Genomic DNA, 10,460 nt, shown 5'->3' on the forward strand with positions numbered 1-10,460 from the left:
TCCGTTTTGCAAGATTAAAAAAAATTAGAGGAGTCTGCTGCACAATGGGCTTATAGTGAAGTTGTAATGAACTTTTAAAAATGGTTGAGATGAGAACGTCTGGATGGCTCACTCAGATAAGCGTCTGACTCTTGATTTCAGCTCAGGTCATGACCTGCATCGGGCTCTGCGCTGATAGTGCAGAGCCTGCTTGGGATTCTCTCTCTGCCCCTCCTCCACTTGTGCTCCGTCTCTCAAAATAAATAAACTTAAAAAACAATGGTTGAGATGGTACATTTTATATGTTTTGACCAAGATTGAAAAAAAAAGAGAGAAGGGTTAAGCTGGGTCTTTTTCCAGTTCCTACGTTTCTGTGGCATTACGTTCTTCTGAACCTTCTTCGACCCTTCTTGATGGAATGTATTCCGCTCCAGTCTAGCTCCGTTGTCTCCTTTCACAGGGGAATGATAATTACCCTTCCACTCCCGGATGCTTTGTTGGCTCCCACGTTTCTCTTACTTTAGCCTCCTTCAGAGATGTCCTGCACTGCCCGTGTCAAGCCCCAAATCCTGTTAAAGCAAACTGAGAGGTGTGAACGTGGAAGGAAAGTGTGTGAACGGGGGAGTGAAGCCTTGTTCTGCTCTGCCCAGCCCTAGAGGCCTGTGTCTACCCTGGAACCGTGCCCGGTGGAGTTAAACCGAGGGAAGAACACCCAGGATAGTAACAGCTAAACCTTACCTCCAAGCTACCGTTTCCTGAACGCCCACTCTGTGACAGTATTTGTTCCTGGCACTTTTCTAGGCATTAGCTCCTCCCAACAAGCTGTAGAATTTTCTATTTTAACTGATGAAACAAGAGGATAAGTAACCTGTGGAGATACCATAGCAAAAGAACTGGAATCACGGGGCACCTGGGTGGCTCAGTTGGTTAAGTGTCCTAATTGGGCTCAGGTCATGATCTCACAGTTGGTGCGTTCGAGCCCCGCATCCGCCTCTATGCTGACAGCTAGCTCAGATGCTGGAGTCTGTCTTCAAATTCTGTGTCTCCCTCTCTCTCTGTCTCCCTTCTCTCTCTCTCTCTCTCAAAAATAAATAAAACATTAAAAATTAAAAAAAAAAAACTGGAATCAAACCTTGTGTCTCTCTGGAAGAGTTTGCCTCCTCTGTAGGAAGACTTATTTAAGGACAGATGTGAGAAAAGAGCTTTATTTAAAAAACTTCAAATCACAGAAAGGCTGCCCTGCAAAAAATGAATTAGTTAGACTTACTCGTGGGCTTTACCTGAATTGTTATCCCATATCTCCAATACTGCACGTCTAAAATAATAACTTTAGGGGCGGCTGGCTGGCTCAGTTAGAGGAGCATGTGACTCTTGATCTCAAGGTCTGGAGTTCAAGCCTCACGTTGAATGTAGTACAGATTACTTAAATAAATGAACTTAAAAAATAAAATAAAATAAAATAAAATAAAATAAAATAAAATAATAAAAACCTTCCCCTACAAAATCAGCTGCCCCTCTTATTTCAATTAATAATTTTTTTGCCTGCCTGCTGTGTTCCAGGCACTGTGCGGAGGACCCAGCAGTGAGCCTAGCAGCTATAACCCTGCTCTCGTGGAGTTTACAGTATGATGGACAATATTTATATCATTAGAATGTTGGTATATTAGAGATGGATTTCTGACAGTGAAATAAAGTAGAAGTCATAGGTAGAGATTAGCATGAAGATGCCTGTGATGGAATGTTCTGGAAAGCAATGAGGAAGCCTCCACCCTGATGAGCACTGCAGCCCTCCACTGCCAGATTCTTTGGAGACAAAGGTGGGGCCTGAAATGTGGATTCTCTGTGAGATTAGGAAGCCCTCTTAACATCTGCCCCGCGGGGGAAACTGATAGTTCCAGGTCTCTAGACCAGAGAGACAAAGTCTTTGAATAGTTTTATTCTAGCACCCACTAAGACCATTTTACAACGTTTTTTTTTTTTTTTTGTTTTTTTGTTTTTTTTTTTTGGGACAGAGAGAGACAGAGCATGAACGGGGGAGGGGCAGAGAGAGAGGGAGACACAGAATCGGAAACAGGCTCCAGGCTCCGAGCCATCAGCCCAGAGCCTGACGCGGGGCTCGAACTCACGGACCGTGAGATCGTGACCTGGCTGAAGTCGGACGGTTAACCGACTGTGCCACCCAGGCGCCCCATTTTTTTTTTTTCAACGTTTTTTGTTTTTGTTTTTGTTTTTGTTTTGTTTTGTTTTGTTTTATTTTTGGGACAGAGAGAGACAGAGCATGAACGGGGGAGGGGCAGAGAGAGAGGGAGACACAGAATCGGAAACAGACCATTTTAAAACCTAGGTACACATTTTTTAAATTGACCTTAAAATTATTTTCACCATTAAAATGGTTGTAAAGGATATAATTTTCTTTTTTTTTTTAAAGGTTTTTTTAATGTTTATTTATTTATTTTTTAACGTTTTTTATTTATTTTTGAGACAGAGAGAGACAGAGCATGAATGGGGGAGGGGCAGAGAGAGAGGGAGACACAGAATCGGAAGCAGGCTCCAAGCTCTGAGCCATCAGCCCAGAGCCCGACGTGGGGCTCGAACTCACGGACCGTGAGATCGTGACCTGAGCTGAAGTCAGACACTTAACCGACTGAGCCACCCAGGCGCCCCAAGGATATAATTTTCTAAAACTCACGCATCACCCTTTCAAATGTATCTAATGACATCAAAATGCCATAGCAATTTAATATCCACTATGATCCATTTTTTTGGTATATCTTTGTTTCTGTATTGAGGTATAGTTGAGAAATAAAACATATATTCGAGGTGTACAGCATGATATTTGATATATTTACACGTTGTGAAGTAATCACAGCCGAGCTAATTAACATATGCCTCACCCCACATGGTTATTTTCTTTTTTCTTCCTTTCTTTCTTTCCTTCTTTCTTTCTTTCTTTCTTTCTTTCTTTCTTTCTCTTTCTTTCTTTCTTTCTTTCTCCCTTTCTTTCTTTCTTTCTTTCTCTCTCTCTTTCTCTTTCTTTCTTTCTTTCTTTCTTTCTTTCTTTCTTTTTCTTTCGTGGTGAGGACACTTAAGATCTACTCTCTTAGGAGGCACCTGGGTGGCTTAGTCAGTTGGCTCAGGTCACAATCTCCCAGTTTGTGAGTCTGAGCCTCACATCAGGCTCCCTGCTGTCAGCACAGAGCCTGCTTCAGATCCTCTGTCCCGTGCTCTCTGCCCCTCCCCCACTTGCGCTCTCCCATAAATAAATAAATATTTAAAAAAAAAAAGATCTACCTTCTTAGCAAATTCCAAGTGCACAATACAGTAGAATTGCTAACTATGTTCCCATAACCATACATTAGCTCTCCAGAGCTTAATCACTTTGCGTAACTGAAACTTTGCGCTCCTTGAACAACATCTCACCCTTTCCCCCTCCACAGCGCTGAGGAACCACCAATGCACTCTCTACTTCTGTGAGTTTGCCTACTTTAGATTCCACATATAAGTGAGGTCATGCGGTGTGTGTCTTTCTGTGTCTTTCTTATTTCATTTAGTGCCGCGTCCTTCGAGTTCATCCAGGTTGTTAGAAATGCCTGGATAGCTTTCTTTTATAAAGCTAAATAATATTCCATTCTCTCTCTATACCCCATTTTCTTTTTTTTTTTTTAATATTGTTTTAGTTTATTTATTTATCTTTTTTTAATTTATGCTCTATGCCCAATGTGGGGCTTGAACTCACAACCCCAGGATCAAGAGTCACATGCATATGGACTGAGCCATCCGGGTGCCCCTATATATGCTACATTTTCTTTTCCTTTTTTTTTTTTTAACGTTTATTTATTATTGAGAGGCAGAGCGTGAACAGGGGAGGGGCAGAGAGAGGAGGAGACACAGAATCCGAAGCGGGCTCCAGGCTCTGAGTTGTTAGCACAGAGCCCGACGTGGGGCTTGAGCCCACAAACTGTGAGATCATGACCTGAGCTGAAGTCAGACGCTCAACCGACTGAGGCACCCAGGCGCCCCATATGCCACATTTTCTCATCCATTCAACCATTAACAGACATTGGGTTGTTTCCATATCTTTGTTATTATGAATAAGGCTACAGTGGACATGGGAGTGCGGATACCTCTGGAATAATAACTTCATTTCCTTTGGATATAGACGCACAAGCAGGATTGCTGGATCGCAAGGTAGACCTATTTTTTTTAAAGTTTTTAAATTTATTTGAGAGAGAGAGAAAGAGCATGAGCAGAGGAGGGACAGAGAGAGGGGGAGAGAGAGAGAATCTGCTCTTGGTGCAGAGCCTGACTGGGGGCTTGGTCCCTCGAACCATGAGATCATGATCTGAGCTGAAACTGAGAGTCGGATGCTTAACCGACTGAGCCACCCAGGCACCCCAAGGTAGACCTATTTTTAGTTTTTTGAGGAACCATACTGTTTTCCACAGTGACTGTACCAGTTTACATTCCCACCCACAGCACACCAGGGTTCCCTTTTTTCCATATCCTTGCCAACACCTGTTACCTTTTGTGTTTCTTGTAATAGTCATTCTAACAGGTGTGCAGTGGTATGTCATGAATTGGATATATGTTTCCCCGATCGTGATGCAGAGTATCTTTCCATATGTTTGGTGGCTGTTTGTAGATCTTGGGAGAAATGTCCATTCAAGTCCTTTGCCCATTTTTCAAAGGTTTTTTTTTTTTTTTTTTTTTTTTTGATGTTTATTTTTGAGAGAGGCAGACGGAGTGGAAGAGGGAGACACAGAATCCCAAGCAGGCTCCAGGCTCCGAGCTGTCAGCACAGAGCCCAATGAGGCGCTCGAACCCACGAGCTGTGAGATCATGACCTGAGCCGGAGTTGGACGCTTAACTGACTGAGCCACCCAGGTGCCCCATGTCTCTCTCACAATAAATAAACAAGCTTTAAAAAGGAAAGAAGAAAGGAAAGAAAGAAAGAAAGAAAGAGAGAGAGAGAAAGGAAGGAAGGAAGGGAGGAAGAAAGAGAAAGAAAGAAAAAGAAAGAAAGAAAGAAAGGAAGGAAGGAAGAAAGAGAAAGAAAGAAAAAGAAAGAAAGAAAGAGAAAGAAAGAAAGAAAGAAAGGAAGGAAGGAAGGAAGGAAGGGAAAGAAAAGTACATACAGGACAAATCTAGGAGAATATAAAATGGACTTTCTTAAAAGTCTCAGAAAGTCTTGTTTTTCTTTTTACACCCTTCATGTGGGTGGTGTTTCTTTATGTGAAGACAGCTGGGCTATATGCAGCCTCTAACCTACACTGAAAGTCTCTGGGGGTAGAAGCTGTAGGCAAAGACACAAATTGAGCTCTGAATGCCTGCCAAAATCACAACTTGGTCTGCTGCAAGGAGCAGCCTGAGCAAGAAGCAAGCCCATGCAAGATGGCAACATTGGAACTGTGTCCACCTCGGCCTGGGCTTGGTTTAACTGTGCTGTCTGGCTACAGGATCTCAGACTTTCAGGGCCAGAAATAATAATTGGGTAACATGTAACCACAGTCTCAGGAATGGGGGCTACACAGCCAGCCCCTTCTTTAAGTTAGGGAGTCCTTGCTACAGACTTGGAGAGTCCCATCAATGTCACAGGCAAGAATCCAGCCGGGGTCCCTATCGTATTATTCTTGCCATTTTAAAAGAATAATCTGTGCATCGATTAGTGCAAGAACTTGAAACGTTTAAGAGAAACCAGCCGATTCCGGTAGCCGATCCTGATTTAAAATGTACAATTGGTGAATTAATGTAGATTTGTATTTCTAAGCTGGAATCCTACAAAATGCATATGCCAGAACTAGATTATCTAAGAGAATATAAGATTCACCATCAACCAAGATGGCCTTAAATATTCCCCTTCAGCTTGAGTCAACTTGAGGCTTCTTCCTGACTTTAGATCCCCATCTCCCTTTTCACAGAACACTTTCTTTAGACAACTTGGAAGGGTAAATTGTTTCTCTGCCCCTTTGAAGTGGATGGAAATCTCTTTAAAAAGGCTTTTGCCAGGTTTACAACCTAGGAATGTCTTTCTCAAGGACCTAGGAGGCATTCCTTTGAAATATAACCATCATGAAAGAAAGCGCTCCCCTTTCCCAGTCTCTGGAAAGGGACAGGTGTCTAACTTCAGCGGGTCTCAGCAAACACAGATGGCCTAACCGCGGAGAAAAACCTTCGCAAACTCAGGAGTAACTCAATGTGCCACACATGACCCATGGATCAACCACCCTGCTAATGTCCTTCGGTACTTTTCCACCAGCTCACCCCAGCACTTACACACCCTCCCGACTTGTGTTTAATTGTATGATAGCCTCTCTCTTTTTTCAGTAGCCTTAAATAAAGTCTTCCTTGCCTGTTTAGCCTCGTGCAAATTTCACTTCGACTCCCTATTTATAAATTACATGCATTGTATGTGGAAGAATACACATTGGTTTGAATCACATAAAATCACTACTATTCAACTGTGTTTTGCCCTGCGAAAAAGGCAGTTTCATATGGTTCAACTGAATGCCTGGGATGGTTTCTTAAAGCAGACTATCGAAGTTCTTTAAAAAACTAAAATGAATAGAAATGTAAATGCAACTGAAAACATTAGAACGAGTATAGCCGAGGTTGTAAATGAGAACTTAAAAGGAATTATTAAAATTTGCTAGCTAAAAAAAATATATTTTTTCAAAACTTATTAATGTTTATTTATTTTTGAAGGAGAGAGAGAGAGACAGAGGTGAGTGGGGGAAGGGTAGAGAGAACCCAAAGGGGCTGCAGGCTCTGAGCTTTCAGCACAGAGCCTGATGCGGGTCTTGAACCTGCGAACTGAACTGTGAGATCATGACCCGAGCTGAAGTCGGACGCTTAAAGGACTGAGCCACCCAGGCACCCCTAAAAAAAAATATTTAAAAAAAAGGGGCACCTGGCAGGCTCAGTCAGTAGAGCATGAAACTCTTCACTCGGGGTTGTGAGTTTGAGCCCCACATTGGGTGTAGAGATTACTTAAAAATAAACAAATTGGGGTGCCTGGGTGGCTCAGTCAGTTAAGCGTCAGCTCTCTTGATTTCGGCTCAGGTCATGATCCCAGGGTTATACGATCAAGCCCATGTTGGGCTCCGTGCTGAGCATGGATCCTGCTTGAGATTCTCTCTCTCTCTCTCTCTCTCTCTCTCTCTCTCTCTCAAATATAATAAAATAAAACAAAGAAGCAAACTTAAAAATATTTGTAAAATACCTAAAATTTGCTAGCTTTATACATGTAAAATGAACTTCAAAACTTTGAGAAGAACGAGGGTTTTAACATCGAACTTGAATAAACCAAATATTTTTTTTAAAAAACACAGTCACTCTTGGGGCGCCTGGGTGGCTCAGTCGGTTGAGCGTCCGACTTCAGCTCAGGTCATGATCTCACCGTCCGTGAGCTCGAGCCCCTGTGCTGACAGCTCAGAGCCAGGAGCCTGCTTCGGATTCTGTGTCTCCCTCTCTCTCTGCCCCTCCCTTGCTCACACCTTGTCTCCCCCTCTGTTTCTCAAAACAAAAGAGGTGCCTTATATTTGGCGGTCCCGTTCTACTCTTGTTTAAGATGGAAAGGCAAATGCTGCCCTGTTCCTCCCTCATGGCTGGTAGAGGAAGTCCTCTGGGCTGTGTGTTTTATCTGGGGAGCCTCTGCGTTGAGGTCTCAGACGCTCGCTCTTTTTTGTTGCTGCCCTAAGATGATGATGGCTGGCGGACTCACTCGTTCTAAAAACAATGTGCAGAAGGAAGATTCATAGAAGAGTGCCTGCTGATTCCCTTGCAGTGAAGAATAAACCCCATCAGACTAAAATCCTCGTGTGTTATCTGTGCAGTCGCCCGAATAAGCGAGGCGCAGAGTGAAATACCCGGACGCTCTTTCTGGAAGGATTTAGGATGAGGAACCACGGTCTTGAGCAGCCGGAATTAGCCTGGAGGTAGTCAGATGTGTTCTTTCTCTGAAGCACCGTGGAAGCCACGCGTAATCTGACGGCTGTCCTGCTAAAGGAATCAGCACGGGAGGTGGATGAGTGACTAATGGCATTCAGCTCCCGGTTTATTACAGGGAGAGACTGGTTGATGGGCCTGGGAATGCGTGAGGTCCCGGGGCGCCTGGCCGGCTCAGTCGGTAGGGCGTCTGACTCTTGATCTGGGCTTGTGAGTTCGAGCCCCATGTTGGGTGTAGGGATTACTTAAAAATAAAGCCTTAAAAAAAAGGGGGGGGGGGGGGGGGGAAATGCATGAGGTCTGTCATACTCCCTGCATCCAACTCCACTTAAGAGAAAACCTTTCCTGTGGAACAGGAAATACAGTCTTTGAAATTCGGTGACTATCGCTCATCGTCCCCTGCACAGCCCTGGGATAGGAGTTGCCAGCCTTCGCTGCTCTGACTTCCCATCTGCTGTGCGTGTGTGACTTTGCGTACCTGCTCCGACAAGTATGTTTCCCTCATTTCAAGATCCATCAGGGGCACCTCTCCGTAACTCTAACTAGTGAAGGTCTCTGGTGCATTAATTCTTTGCTGCACCCCAATCTTCTTCTCTTTTACAGAGTATCTTGTCTGGCTCCAAGCTGCCCTACCTTCACTGTGCCCTGAGGGTACGGCCCTGGCTTCCGCCCCTGGCTGAAGGAGATATTCTATAAGGAATTCCTGCTCACAGTGAGTCGTTGGACCACATTCCTTCCGTCTACCGATTCTGAAATGCAGAGTTCGTGGATCCTTTTCACATTTTGGAATGTCGCAGTAAATGGCTACTCAGGAGAAAAGGCCCGTCATTTTGGTTCTGCCAATTCAAAGTGTATTTGACCGCTGGAAGGTGTTTCGCAGAGAAAGTTCTGTGAAACCTGTGTGAATTAGTTTGCTGGGGCTGCCGGGACAAAGTCCCACACACTGAGTGGCTGAAGTGACAGCAATGTGTTGTCTCACCTTTCTGGAGGCCAGCGTCCAAGATCCAGAGCTGGTCCCTCCCGAGAGGGCTGTGAAGGAGAATCTGTTTCGTCCCGCTCTCCCAGCTGCTGGAGGCCTGCTGGCAAGCTTTGGTATACCCTAATCTCTGCCTTCACGTTCCATGACGTTCTCTCTGTGTGCCTGCCTTATGAGGTCACACGGCTGTGGCTGAGCCAAGGTCCCAGGGAGAGGCAAACTGACATGGGGTGATACCTTTCCCTGCCACCTGCAACGGCGGTTCCCAGCACCCAAGAGGTCTACGGGCATGAAGCTGCCGTGTGATTTAATGGGACCACAAGCCCTGGACCCCACTGTGTGACCCCCCCCCCCCACCGGCCGCCGTCTGCAAAGTGAAGGAAGTGAAAAACAGGCAGCTTCTCAAGGTTCCCCCAGCTTGTAAGACCAATTCTGGGAGCACCTGGGGAATCAAGTTAGGATCTCTGAATTTAGAGACAAAGTCCCTGCTGCATGCCCACTAGGAGGCAGTAACCCTCTGTGTTTTGATCCCGGCCGTTGAACGGATGCCTCACCTTACTTGGTGTCAGTTAATGAAAAAGCAAAAAGAAAAAAGAAGGAGTGGGATGAGGAATCTCTTTTTAGTTTCCCCCTCAACAAGCTACTCTAGAATAACAACTTCTAAGTCACGGCCATGTCAAGCAATAAGAAAAACGGAGTGTTTTGTTGCTTTCTGCATCCTCTGAATTTCCCCCGAATTGACCCCTCGCCCATAAGGGGCCATCTCTTCTCCCTCATGTGTTGAACTTGGAGATGGCTGGTTCGTTAAGTCACAGAATTTCGGACCTGAAAAAGAAGGACTCTTTGCAGCTGAGGAAACAGACCTGAGCAGTGAGTGGCGAGTTCAAGGTCACATGGCAAGGGAGTGGCAGGGCTGCCGTACATTGAGACATGATCTCTGAAGTTCCTTTAAGCCTAACAGTTGGTTATCTGACCGGTGATCTCCACTCCCCATGGCGGTTCTAAATAAGCATGAAGTTTGGCTTGGTAGGTTGACTTTTTTTTTTTTTTAATAGACTTTATTCTTTTAGAGTATTTTTAGATATGCAGCAAAATTTGCGTCGAAGGTAGAGAGGTTTCCGGTATACCCCCTGGCCCCAAACATACGTCACCTCCAATTGTCAGCATCCCCCAACAGTGCGATCATTTGTTATAACTGCTGGCACATCATTATCACCCGGAGTCTGTAGCTTATATCAGGGTTCACTCTTGGTGTTTTACAGTCTATGGATTTAGACACATTCCTCTTCCAGATTGTCACACAGAATGTAGCCCTTTCGGATGGCCTGGTAATATTCCTGCCTTGATAGCTCCATTCTTTTTAGTGCTGAATGGTATTCTATCGTCTGGATATATTACAGTTTATTTATGTATTCCCCTGCTGAAGGACATCTCAGTTGCTTCTAGTCGGTTGGCTTTGTGAACGTGCAGAGATGTGTTATTCAAAACCTTCCTCATCAGAATGAGATTCGGTTCGGTCTCATTAAATCCGTGATCCCAAATTAAAGCTCTGGTGAAGTCC

This window comes from Panthera uncia, chromosome D1 (genome assembly GCF_023721935.1).
Source record: "Panthera uncia isolate 11264 chromosome D1, Puncia_PCG_1.0, whole genome shotgun sequence".
Taxonomy (NCBI): domain Eukaryota; kingdom Metazoa; phylum Chordata; class Mammalia; order Carnivora; family Felidae; genus Panthera; species Panthera uncia.